General features: G+C 45.4%; 1 protein-coding gene across 1 annotated transcript in view; it reads left to right on the plus strand.

The window, feature by feature from the left end:
• Positions 1–13013: 13013 nt before the first annotated feature.
• LOC149463035 (monocarboxylate transporter 2-like) overlaps positions 13014–13989 on the plus strand; it is a 69690-nt gene continuing 68714 nt past the window's right edge. Inside the window, exon 1 of the mRNA XM_089676015.1 lies at positions 13014–13097. The gene's annotated coding sequence lies outside the window, so the exon portion shown is untranslated. The remainder of the gene's footprint in view (positions 13098–13989) is intronic.

Consider the following 13989-nt stretch of genomic DNA (forward strand, 5'->3'; position numbering starts at 1 on the left):
CCAAGTTGCTGCTGCCAGGCTCGTAATCTGTCATGCGCCCCTGTACCGCCTCCTCATGCTGCTGCGAGGTCCAGAGTGTGTCATGGGTCCCTGTACGGCCTCCCATTGCTGCTGCCAGGCCCGTAATCTGTCATGGGCCCCTGTACCGCCTCCTCATGCTGCTGCCAGGTCCAGAGTGTGTCATGGGTCCCTGTACGGCCTCCCATTGCTGCTGCCAGGCCCGTAATCTGCCATGGGCCCCCGTACCAACTCCTCATGCTGCTGCCAGGCCCGTAATCTGTCATGGGCCCCTGTACCGCCTCCTCATGCTGCTGCCAGGTCCAGAGTGTGTCATGGGTCCCTGTACGGCCTCCCATTGCTGCTGTCTCCATCGCCACACTCTGCCATGTGCCACTTTCAGGTCTCCTCACACTGCTGGTGTGTTCCATTTTTTGTCATAGGGTGCTGGCAGATTACGGGCCTCCCATTGCTGCTGCCAGGCCCGTAATCTGCCATGGGCCCCAGTACCGCCTCCTCATGCTGCTGCCAGGTCCACAGTCTCTCATGGGTCCCTGTACGGCCTCCCATTGCTGCTGTCTCCATCGCCACACTCTGCCATGTGCCACTTTCAGGTCTCCTCACACTGCTGGTGGGTTCCATTTTTTGTCATAGGGTGCTGGCAGATTACGGGCCTCCCATAGCTGCTGCCAGGCCCCTAATCTGCCATGGGCCCCTGTACCACCTCTTCATGCTGCTGCCAGGTCCAGAGTCTCTCATGGGTCCCTGTACGGCCTCCCATTGCTGCTGTCTCCATCGCCACACTCTGCCATGTGCCACTTTCAGGTCTCCTCACACACTGCTGGTGTGTTCCATTTTTTGTCATAGGGTGCTGGCAGATTACGGGCCTCCCACTGCTGCCAGGCCCGTAATCTGCCATGGGCCCCCGTACCGACTCCTCATGCTGCTGCCAGGCCCGTAATCTGTCATGGGCCCCTGTTGTCGCTTGTTGGCATATTCCGCTCGTTCAGATGCTCCTTCTCCTGCTACTCCTCTTCACGGATTCCGTCAGCAGTCTTTCTTGGAATCCGTTTCCAAGAGACAACAGTTTGCGAGCACGCACCCGACAGTGCAGAAGCTGAACGTCCTCCTGTCCAAGTTGCTGCTGCCAGGCTCGTAATCTGTCATGCGCCCCTATAGCGCCTCCTCATGCTGCTGCCAGGTCCAGAGTGTGTCATGGGCCCCCGTACCGACTCCTCATGCTGCTGCCAGGCCCGTAATCTGTCATGGGCCCCTGTACCGCCTCCTCATGCTGCTGCCAGGTCCAGAGTGTGTCATGGGTCCCTGTACGGCCTCCCATTGCTGCTGCCAGGCCCGTAATCTGCCATGGGCCCCCGTACCAACTCCTCATGCTGCTGCCAGGCCCGTAATCTGTCATGGGCCCCTGTACAGCCTCCTCATGCTGCTGCCAGGTCCAGAGTGTGTCATGGGTCCCTGTACGGCCTCCCATTGCTGCTGTCTCCATCGCCACACTCTGCCATGTGCCACTTTCAGGTCTCCTCACACTGCTGGTGGTTTCCATTTTTGTCATAGGGTGCTGTATGGCCTCCCATTGCTGCTGCCGCCACCGCCACACTGTGGCTCCACACTCTGGTTTTGGCCCCGTGACTGCCCATATGAGTGAAGTGTGCGGTGATTCTAAGATCGACGGCACTCATCTGCATGTCATACTGACTGTCAGTATTATTTCTCTTCCCCAGCAGACTCCAAGGGCATTTAAATTAAAGGTACAGTGTTCTGCACTAATATAAAGGCTCTCTGAAGCCTAGAAACACCCTTTTATAAGTTAAATTCGCAGCGAACATATTCGACTCGAATCAAAATTTTTCCACGAATTCGCCGAATCAGTCGAATCGAATTTTTGAATACTTCGCTCATCTCTATTCATGACAGTCCAAAATAATAGTGATCTGTGATTTTTTACTATTTTTTATTTATTATGTACATATATTAAATATTATTTATTATTTATATGTTATTATTTACATATTAGGATTTTTATTATTTAGATTATAATTATTTACATGTTCTAATTATACACTCACCTGCCACTTTATTAGGTACACCTATTCAATTGCTTGGTAACAAAATTTGCTAATCAGCCAATCACATGACAGCAACTCAATGCATTTAGGCATCTAGATGTGGTGAGGATGACTCCCCGATGTTCAAATTAAGCGGGGGGCAAGGGAAGAAAGGGGATTGAAGTGGCTTGGCCTGGTTGTTGGTGTCAGACGGGCAGGCCTAAGTATTTCATTGGTTCAAGTCACTGAAGATATATATATTTTTTTTTTTGGACACTAATTTATGTTTGGACACTATAATTATTTATTTAAAACACTAAATGTTTTTTTGGATGATGATATACACCTTTGTATAAGTTTGTTATTAGCCCATACCTTTTAATTAGGATTATTGTTGCCAAAATTTATTTTGGGTGGGATATGCTGCTGACACTTTGGTGTTTTTTGTAATATGGCGCTTTTTTCTTTTTTAATTTGGTACTAAGTATTTCAAAAACTGCTAATCTACTAGGATTTTCTTGTGCTGCTATCTCTAAGGTTTACAGAGAATGGTCCGAAGAAAGAGAAAATATCCAGTGAGCAGCAGTTGTGTGAACAGAAATGGCTTGTTGATGTCAGAAGCCAGAGGAGAATGAGAAGACTGGTTGGAGATGATAGAAAGGCAATAGTAACTCAAATAACTACTTGTTACAACCAAGGTATGCAGAATACCATCTCTGAATATACAACAGGTCGAACCTTGAAGCAGATGGGCTACATCAGCAGAAAAAGACCACACCGGGTGTCACTCCTGTCAGCTAAGAGGCTATAATTTGCACAGGCTCACCAAAATTGGACAATAGAAGATTGGAAAAACGATGCCTGGTCTTATGAGTTTCGGTTCCAGCTGTGACATTCAGATGGTAGGGTCAGAATTTAGCATAAACACCATGAAAGCATGGATCCATCCTGCCTTGTATCAACAGTTCAGGGTGGTGGTGGTGTAATGGTGTGGGATCAAGAGGGAAGGTAAACAATTGAGGTTCAGCAACTTCCATCAAGACACAAGCAGAGGAAGCTGGAGAAAATTTCTAGATAATCCCCTTTTATATAATTTGTGACAACCTGGTTGCCGAGCTTGAAAGAAGAAAAATTGCATATGACTCTTTCTTTGGAAATGTTATATTCGTTACCGACCTATCAAAAACTGAACCATCAGCAATATCACAGAATGCAAATAACCTTTGTAATTTCTACAGCAAAGACTTGGAACAGGAATGTTTTGTTGATGAGTGCCTCCACTTTCGTTCATACCTCATAAGTTCTTCTGCAGAACATACTTCTGTTCTAGCTATGTCCCGAATGATCAGAGAGCATTGCAAAGTATTTATTTAAATGCGGACATTGTTCTAAGAATGTTTTTGTGCACAGCAGCAACTAACTGCTCAGCTGAGCGTTCTTTTTCAATTTTAAAACATGTGAAAAACTACTTGCAATCCAGAATGGGAGAGGAAAGATTGAACTCCCTGGCTGTGCTGGCAATTGAGTCTGAACTCACAAAATCTTTGGACTATGATGAGCTTATCAACAGCTTTGCCACACAGAGAGTTCGTCAAAAGTCACTTTAGTTTACAGGTTTGAATTAGATATTCCACATAAAATCTTTAGTTTAACATTAAACAGTTTGCATTTATTTAATCACATGCTGCCCAGCCACAGTATAAATATGGCGGCAGGGTGGCACGGCTGGGCAAAAGCACGTTTTAAAACGTGCGTTTTGTAAACAGGTAGGAGACGCGCGCGAGGCGCGTCCCCGCCCTACCTGTCCCGCCGATCACAGCCGCAGATGTCAGTCGCCGGGTCACAGCTGGTCGTTACCGGCTATGTCCCGGCGATCGGCGGCAATCGCTGACAGAGAGCACAGCTGCAGTAGCTGTGCTTTCTGTCAATTCCCTGACAGCTCCAAGACATGCTGATCGGGACAGAAGCGTTTCTCTCTCCCGATCAGCGGTGTTCCCTGCAGCACACACCCCCGCCCCCTAGTAAAACACTCCCCTCACACAGTTAACCCTTTCCCTGAAAAATAAACTTAACCCCTTCCTCCCCAGTGCCATTAGTACAGTGTCAGTGTTTTTTTTTTTTGCACTGATCACTGTATTGGTGTCACTGGGGATGTCAGTGACCCCAAGTCAGTACCCCCCAATGTCAGAATGTCCGCCACAGTCCCGCAGTTCCGCCATAAGCCGCTGATTGCCACCATAAGTCACTGATCGCCGCCATAAGTCACTGATTGCCGCCATTATTAGTATATAAAAAACCTAAAAATCCCAGTATCTTTCCCGCCATTTGTAAACGCTATAACTTTCACGTAAACCAATTAATTTACACGTATTGTTTTTTTTTTTTTAGCAAAGATGTCGCAGAATGCATTTTGGCAGAAATTTATGACTAAATTTGATTTTTACATTTTTTTTTACTGGACATGTTTTATAGCAAAAAGTCCAAAATATAGGTTTTTTCCCTCAAAATTGTCAGCCTTTTTTTTTATAGCGCAAAAAATAAAAACCGCACAGGCGATCAAATACCACTGAAAGAAAGCTCAATTTGTGGGAAAAAAAAGGATGTAAACTTCATTTATGTACCGTATTGCATGACCGCGCAATTGTCCATTAAACTAGCGCAGCGCTGTATAGCAAAAAAATGGCGTAAATTGCAGTATCTATACCATAGTTTGTAGACGCTATAACTTCCACACAAAGCAATCAATATACACTTATTGGGATTTTTTTACCAAAAACATGTAGCAGAATACATTTTGGCCTAAATTTATAACCAACTTTGAGTTTACTATATATTTTTTATAGCTGAAAGTAAAAAATATTGTTTTTCTTCAAAATTTTTTGCCTTTTTTTGTTCATAGCGTGAAAAATAAAAAGCGCACAGGTGATCAAATACCACCAAAAGAAATCTCTATTGGTGTGAAAAAAAGGACGTTAATTTTGTTTGGGTGCAGCATTGCATGACCGCGCAATTATCAGATGAATTAGTGCAGCGCCGAGTAGCAAAAAGAGGCCTGGTCATTAAGGGGGGTAAATCCTCTGGAGGGCAAGTGGTTAACCACTTGCCCTCCAGAGGATTTACCCCCCCCCCCCTTCCTGACCAGGCCATTTTTTGCAATACGGCGCTGCGTTACTTTAACTGACAATTGCACGGTCATGCAACGCTGCACCCAAATGAAATTTCTGTCCTTTTTTCCCACAAATAGAGCTTTCTTTAGGTGGTATTTGATTGTGTTTTTTATTTTTTGCGCTATAAACAAAAAAAGACCGACACTTTTGAAAAAAAAAATATATATTTTTGACTTTTTGCTATAAAACATATCCAGTAAAACAAAAATTAAATTTCATCATTAATTTAGGCCAAAATGTATTCTGCTACGTCTTTTCCAAAAAAAATCCCGATACGTGTAAATTTATTGGTTTACGTGAATGTTATAGCGTCTATAAATGGCGGTATATATACTGGAATTTTTAATTTGTTTTATACTAGTAATAGTGGCGATCAGCGACTTATAAAGGGACTGCAGGACTGTGGCAGGCATTCTGACACTGGGGGGGGGGACTGACTAACCGTCACTGACATCCCCAGTGAAACTAATGCAGTGATCAGTGCTAATAAAAAGCACTGACACTATACTAATGAAACTGGGCAGGAAGGGGTTAACATCTGGGGCGTTTTACAGTGCAAGCATGTTGCTTTGTATTGCTCTGCTATGCAGAGTAATACAAAGCAGGGTGCTGGTGCTGACAGGGGAGAGATCTGTATTGTTTACTTACATACAGACCTCTCCCCTGTCAGTGTTCCTCGGTGATCGCTGGGTGCCGGCGGGAAATCTCTGGACTTGGTGATCGACAGCTTTAGCCACCAGGAAATACAAAATCACATATATATATATATATATATATAAATATATATATGTATATATGTGATTTTGTGTAGCTCTGCCACCCTGTAGCATTATTTCCGCTATAGGGCAGTCGGGAAGCGGTTAAAGGATAAGTTCACCTTTATACAGAAAAATAATAAATGCACTTTTTTTGCAGAAGATCCCCCGCTAGCAGGGGCCGGTCTGATCATAACATATTCAGGGTGTAACATGTAACATGATATGAAACTGGAACTTATCCTTTACGTTAGACGTGTTTATAGTTTTATTTATTTTGGCTCTGAAGTATTATTATACAGTATTTATAAAGCGCCAATAGTTCGCTCAGCGCTGTACATTACAAAGGGGGACAGAACATGTGACAGAACAATACCAATATGATGCAAAACATGAGGGGATCGAGGGGCCTGCTCTTTCGAGCTTACAATCTAGGAGGGAGGGGATGGTGGCACAGGAGGAGATAGCTGTGGGAGATGGAGTGGTGGGAAGAGTGGAGGAGGTCGGCAAGTTAGCAGGGGGTGGGGTTGGCTTCCCTGAAGAGATGGGTTTTCGGGGTGCACCTAAAGGAGAGGAGAGTAGGTGATAATCTGATGGGTTGGGGCAGGGAGTTCCAGAGGATGGGTGACACCCTGGAGAAGTCCTGGAGGCGGGCATGGGAGGAGGAGACCAGGGAACTAGAGAGAAGGAGGTCTTGTGAGGAGCGGAGTGCACGTGTTGGGCGGTACTTGGATATTAGGTCAGTGATGTAGTTCGGGGCAGTATGGTGGAAAGCTTTGTACGTCAGCGTTAGGATTTTGAATTTGATCCGTTGCGCAATTGGAAGCCAGTGGAGGGATTGGCAGAGGGGGGTGGCGGAAACGGAGCGGTTGGAAAGGTGAATGAGTCTGGCAGCCGTATTCAGGATCGACTGAAGCGGGGATAGCCAGCGGCGAGGCAGGCCAGCGAGGAGGGAGTTGCAGTAGTCGAGTCGTGATATGATGAGGGAGTGGATGGTGGCACAGGAGGAGATAGCTGTGGGGGATGGAGTGGTGGGAAGAGTGGAGGAGGTCGGCAAGTTAGCAGGGGGTGGGGTTGGCTTCCCTGAAGAGATGGGTTTTAAGGGTGCACCTAAAGGAGAGGAGAGTAGGTGATAATCTGATGGGTTGGGGCAGGGAGTTCCAGAGGATGGGTGACACCCTGGAGAAGTCCTGGAGGCAGGCATGGGAGGAGGAGACCAGGGAACTAGAGAGAAGGAGGTCTTGTGAGTTGCGGAGTGCGCGTGTTGGGCGGTACTTGGATATTAGGTCAGTGATGTAGTTCGGGGCAGTATGGTGGAAAGCTTTGTACGTCAGCGTTAGGATTTTGAATTTGATCCGTTGCGCAATCGGAAGCCAGTGGAGGGATTGGCAGAGGGGGGTGGCGGAAACGGAGCGGTTGGAAAGGTGAATGAGTCTGGCAGCCGTATTCAGGATCGACTGAAGCGGGGATAGCCAGCGGCGAGGCAGGCCAGCGAGGAGGGAGTTGCAGTAGTCGAGTCGTGATATGATGAGGGAGTGGATGAGCTGTTTAGTGGTTTCTGGGGTTAGGAACGTGCGGATTTTGGCGATGTTGCGGAGGTGGAGTCTGCATGAGTTTGTTAAAGATTGGACTTGTAGGGGGACGGTCCTGGAAAGCGCTCAGCCATGTGGCTTTTGGTATCCAGCATGATTGGTGAGCGGATCATGCACATTGGGCATACTGTTATTGTTTTTGTAGACTTGAGGCTCCATGCACACGGGGCGTTTTGATAACGCTGGTAATGTTAGCTGTGTAAATTCATGTTAACAATGTGAGTTTTTCAGCTTTTTTTTAGCGTTTTTGCATTAGCATTTAGTGGCGCTTTTCCACGTTTGTGGTCCTCAGCGGGTTTTTTTTTTACAAAAAAAAATATATTTTTGGTCAAAATCCAAAAACGCTGGTTTGCATTGGTTTACCAGGTTTTGAAGCGTTTTTCAGCGTTAGAGAGTTTTTACAGCAAAAAAACTCTAGAAAACAACTAGTCCTGGGTTTTTTTCCCAGCCAAAACATGTCCCTGCTAAAATATGTTGATTTCAGTCTATGTGTGCATGGAAACATAGGATAACATGCTGGGGGGTTTACTGGCTGTAGAAAAAAACATCAAACATGTCAAAAGCCATAAACAGCCCCTGTAAAAACATCCAGTGTGCATGAGGACTGAGACAGACCTGCTGAGTACTGTAAAGAAGTTGTCTTTGTTTTTATCTTTGACAGTGTGATTACTATCACATTCTTGGCTAAAGGCTAATTACACAAGAGAATGCGCTTTCTGTTTTTTGTAGGTGTTTTTTATTTTTATTGTATTGCTCTATCAGATAAAGGAGCACAGGATTCTGACAGACACATCCAAAGAGAGGCACAGGACTGGACAATAATATTTATTATAATAATAGAACGCAAGTGGCCTTGTATATGAAACTACACTGAATGACATCCTCTCAGATTCAACTAGTTACATTTAAATTTAAAATATTTATATGTTTATTTACTTAACCTCCCTAGCGGTATTCCCGAGTGTAGCTCGGGGTAAAATTTCAATACCAAGAGCAGTAACCCCGAGCTACACTCGGGCTTACCATGCGGCGTTGCTCAGGGGGTCCCTGCAGCACTTACCTTGTCCTTCGCTCCCGCGATGTGTCCCCTGCAGTGTCCCCGGTCATCTCCTCCGGCCGATGCCGGCATCCGGCTTCCGTGTTCCGGTCCCTGTGACATCGGGACGTACGGGGGCCGGAACCGGCGGGAAATTTGAAATTTTTTAAAAATTTCATTTTTGCTGTCATTGCTGTTTCAATGCATTTCACATACATTTTGTCCCTACTGCTTTGTCCTGTCCCCTGCCTGCATTTTGACTGTTCTTTCTGCCTGGAAACTTAGAAAAGTCCATGGCGTCCAAAAAGCGTCCCTTTATGTCATAAGCGGTTTTAGACCAGCTAGAGAACAGCGATAGTAAATTAGAACCACTTGTAGAATTGAGTGATAATGATTCGTGGGGAAATTCATCATCAGACACTGAAAACGATTTTGCAGCTTTGCTCAGCGATGTGCGAATTTGCCTCTGTATTTCAAATTTCAGTGTTTTTGGTTTGATTATATTATTGAATTAAATTTATTATTATTATATTATTATTTTTTATGATTATTTATTAAATTATAATTTATGATTTTGTGTTTCAAGTTTTATCATACCCGGGATGTTTACTAGACTCTTGTTTGGACAGATTTCAGTGAGTTAGTCCTAAAAATTACAGCCTACAATAAAAAACTACATATTTCCATGCAAAAAAATGGTACCGCTTTCAGCACAAAAAATCGGAAAGAATCAGACCGCCAGGGAGGTTAAAGTGTTACTAAACCCACAACAGTAAAATCAGTCTGTTAATGCAGTAAAGCATGCTTGTTATACTCACTGTGGAACCTAAGGGGTTAATCCTCTACATTGTATAAAAAGGCTGTTTGATCCTGTCTTCTCTGCCCCTCCTCTTGTTGAAATAACCACCTGATACAGACTGAACCCCTGCTCACATGCACATGCTCAGTTTGGTGTGTATTGCTAGAGGTTTTTTTTTTCCTTGAGAGAGTGCATGTGATCAGCACAGGGCCAATCAGCACTGTCCAGACAGAAGGTCAGGGGTCCTGCAGGGTCAGTAGGGGGCCCCATGAAATGCCCCTGGTACCTTTTATAGGCTTTTAGTGTGGGCAAGGACACAGGGGCTCCATGATCCCCTATTGCCCGGGGCCCCATGAGTTGTCAGCCCGCCCCTGACCCCTTATGTTCCACAGTAAGTACAACAAGCATGCTTTACTGCATATACAGACTGATTTTACTGTTGTGGGTTTAGTAATACTTTAATTACTTCCTTACTAAAATAATTGCATTTCCATGTTTTGTGTACTGTGGGAGACCAGATATAGTAAATGCAGGGTCCTGGGTTTAGTAACACTTTAAAATAAAGTAAAAATTGTTGAATTTACACTTTTCATTATGTTATATAAATATATCTTAAAATAATATATACAATATTTGGAATGATACATAAAACAACAAAATATATGCAGTCATTATCCGCTTTTAATGTATAGAGAGGAAGAGGTGGAGCGCTAATAGGAAGAGGTGGAGCCTAAAGAGGAAGGGGTGAAGTTTACAGATGAATGGGTATATCTTAAACAGGAACAGGAAGGGGTTGGACAAATTTAGAAGGAGGGACGCCCGATTTTAGACTTGCTAGGGCATGACAAAACCAAAACACACCACTGGTGCCCATCGAGGAAATCTTGCTGTGTGGGAGCCACCTCAACAGATCTACTAAGCTTGTTTGAAGTTTACCTTTTGATCTGACTACACTTGCAAGTCTGAAAGTTTCCAGGTCCTCTTTGAGTATGTTGGTTTGGAGGCAGTACAGCCAGACAGAGGAAACCACTTTCTCTGTCACAGTCATGGAGTTTGTAATGGGTACAGTGGTGCCAACTGTCCACCATTTCTGGCTGGGCAGTGAAAGAGCAGCTGGAAACCAATGAAGTCATCCCTCCGCTCACTCTGCTCTCTACTCCTATCATCATGTTCTTTGTCAGCATAGTAGTTACATGCAGTACACCCGATTGCTTTCTGGTTCTGCCACTTCCTCCCCCCCCAGTCAGAGTGCAGCCTAAGTAGGAGTCATCTTATTTCACTTATACACCTTACTGTGTTTATTGCAATATGTTTCTATTTCAAATTCAAATAATCTGTTTCGTTATAATTTATTTGGGATTCGTTAAAATTCGTTACTATTGTGATTTGGAAATTCAGATTCATTCGAATCTCTGAAAAACAAAATTTCATCTAAATTTGATTTGTAATTAAATGAACTGCACATATCTAGTCACAGTCTACAGCAACCAACAAACTGTTCTCCCCCCCCCCACTTCCTTACAGGATGGGGGGGGGGTTCTTCTCCCCTCTTTTAATTTTTTTTTATTTGCTGCTGCTGTGCTTGGCTGCATCATGTATTCACAGGAGTCTGCAAGAACTACAAATCCCATCTACCACCACAACAGAGGGGCTCGTAGTTTTCAATGGTGATATGACCGTACTTGTAGTCCATTGATACTTCTGCCAGCCCCATTACTGAAGGTCAGAATTTTGTTACAGAGCTGCGGTTGGAAGAATAGTCTGCAAGAGCCTGAGCTTTGCACCCGCAAACTTTGAAGGTCCGTATCGCCCTACAGACCTGTGGCTAGAGGAATAATCTGCAGGAGCCTGTGCTTTGCACCCGCAAACATCTGAAGGTCCGTATCGCCCTACAGACCTGTGGCTGGAGGAATAGTCTGCAGGAGCCTGAGCTTTGCACCCGCAAACATCTGAAGTTCCATATCGCCCTACAGACCTCTGGCTGGAGGAATAGTCTGCAGGAGCCTGAGCTTTGCACCCGCAAACATCTGAAGGTCCGTATCGCCCTACAGACCTGTGGCTGGAGGAATAGTCTGCAGGGGTCTTTGCACTGCACCCACAATCCATTGATGCACATTTTTTATGAATCAATCTGGGTGCAAGTTTTTTTTTTCTTTATTTATTTATTTATAGTCTGCAGGAGCCTGTGCTTTTCACCTGTGAACTTCTCAAGGTCCGTATCTCCCTTAAGACCTGTGGCTGGAGGAATAGTCTGCAGGAGCCTGTGCTTTGCACCCCCGAACTTCTGAATGTCTGTATCGCCTTACAGATCTGTGGCTGGAGGAATAGTCTGCAGGAGCCTGAGCTTTGCACCCACAAACATCTGAAGTTCCGTATCGCCCTACAGACCTGTGGCTGGAGGAATAGTCTGCAGGAGCCTGAGATTTGCACCCGCAAACATCTGAAGGTCTGTATCACCCTACAGATATGTGGCTGGAGGAATAGTCTGCAGGAGCCTGAGATTTGCACCCGCAAACATCTGAAGTTCCGTATCGCCATACAGACCTGTGGCTGGAGGAATAGTCTGTAGAGGTCTTTGCACTGCTCCCGCAATCCATTGATGCACATTTTTTATGAATCAATCGGGGTGCAAGTTTTTTTTTTTCTTTATTTATTTATTTATAGTCTGCAGGAGCCTGTGCTTTTCACCTGTGAACTTCTCAAGGTCCGTATCTCCCTTAAGACCTGTGGCTGGAGGAATAGTCTGCAGGAGCCTGTGCTTTGCACCCCCGAACTTCTGAATGTCTGTATCGCCTTACAGATCTGTGGCTGGAGGAATAGTCTGCAGGAGCCTGAGCTTTGCACCCGTGAACTTCTGAAAGTCCGTATCGCCCTACAGATTTGTGGCTGGAGGAATAGTCTGCAGGAGCCTGAGCTTTGCACCCACAAACATCTGAAGTTCCGTATCGCCCTACAGACCTGTGGCTGGAGGAATAGTCTGCAGGAGCCTGAGCTTTGCACCCGCAAACATCTGAAGTTCCGTATCACCCTACAGACCTGTGGCTGGAGGAATAGTCTGCAGGAGCCTGAGATTTGCACCCGCAAACATCTGAAGGTCTGTATCACCCTACAGACATGTGGCTGGAGGAATAGTCTGCAGGAGCCTGAGATTTGCACCCGCAAACATCTGAAGTTCCGTATCGCCATACAGACCTGTGGCTGGAGGAATAGTCTGCAGGGGTCTTTGCATTGCTCCCGCAATCCATTGATGCACATTTTTTATGAATCAATCGGGGTGCAAGTTTTTTTTTCTTTATTGCAGAAGGTGGAATTTGCCTTTCATACATCATTCTCTTCGCAATGCTAGCAAGCCTCTGCTTTCCCAGATGTGCTGCCAGAGCTGAGGGGTGCAAAGTCCCTCCCAGCATAAACGGCTCCTCCTTCCAGATGTTTCAATTCAAGCAGAGGACAACTAAAGGGCCAATCAGGTTAAGCTGGCCCCATTTAAAAAAAAAAAGGTTTGCAGCCAACCCTCAGGTGATCAGAGTCACCCAGGCTGTAGTCATTGTGGTGTGACTGTCCCAGACTCCTCCCTGGATCCTGCCTTCTCCTCTCCCAGATAAAGGATCTGTTAAAAAGCATTTTCCCTCTCCCCATGCTTCTTATTTCCCGTCTCTTCTGCTGGGAGCTCCACGTCATCCAGGACAGGGTGAGTGAGCAAAGCCCCGGCTGAACTTTCTGCTGACTTAAAGTTTGTGCTGGAGTCCCCGGTGGGAGCGCTGCGTTGAGGGGGGTCTTTGGATGAGCGGGGCCAAGGCTGGGACATGGGACCTCACCTATACTGAGCCTTCTGTAGCAATCAAATATTACAATGCATCCTTAGCACTAGGATGGCCAATATTTCTGTCCTATCATATTCTATTGAAAAGGTGGCCGCTACTAAAGAAACTGATATTATAGACCATTTAGGACTCATTTACACCACAGCGCACAATATAATGCATGTATAACCCGCACGTCGGTGTGCGCTGTGATCCCACGCTTCTGTTGCTTATTCTCCTGGCTGTATGTAATTCTTATGCACTGCGGCGTATTGCGATGCATTACAGCGCGTCAGGACGCACTACACAAAAATGCAACTTTTTTTTTTTTGACAGAAGCACAGCAGTGTGAACAAATCTCATAGGACTCAAGGCAAATTGTCTTGTCTTTGCATTATTATTTATTTATTACAGGTACTTATATAGTGCCCAGGGGCAGACTGACCATTTGGAAACTCGGGCACTGCCCGAGGGCGCGGGGTCAGTAGGGGGCCCCATGAGATGCCCCTGGTACCTTTTTCATAGGCTTTTTTGAGTTTGGGCAAGGACACAGGGGCCCCATGTTCCCCTATTGCCCGGGGGCCCCATGAGTTGTCAGTCCGCCCCTAATAGTGCCGTCAATTTACGCAGCATAATGAAGTATATGTGACTTGTGTCCATAGTAAGAAACCATGAACTATAGTGCACCTCCCTCTAAACATACAATTCCTTGACATTCTTTCACAAGACTCAAAGACTTTTCTGTGGATTTAACACGTTTACCCACTATGATATGTACCC

This window comes from Staurois parvus, unplaced genomic scaffold, assembly GCF_062004578.1.
Source record: "Staurois parvus isolate SC_StPar_1 unplaced genomic scaffold, SC_StPar_1.0 ptg000162l, whole genome shotgun sequence".
Lineage (NCBI taxonomy): Eukaryota > Metazoa > Chordata > Amphibia > Anura > Ranidae > Staurois > Staurois parvus.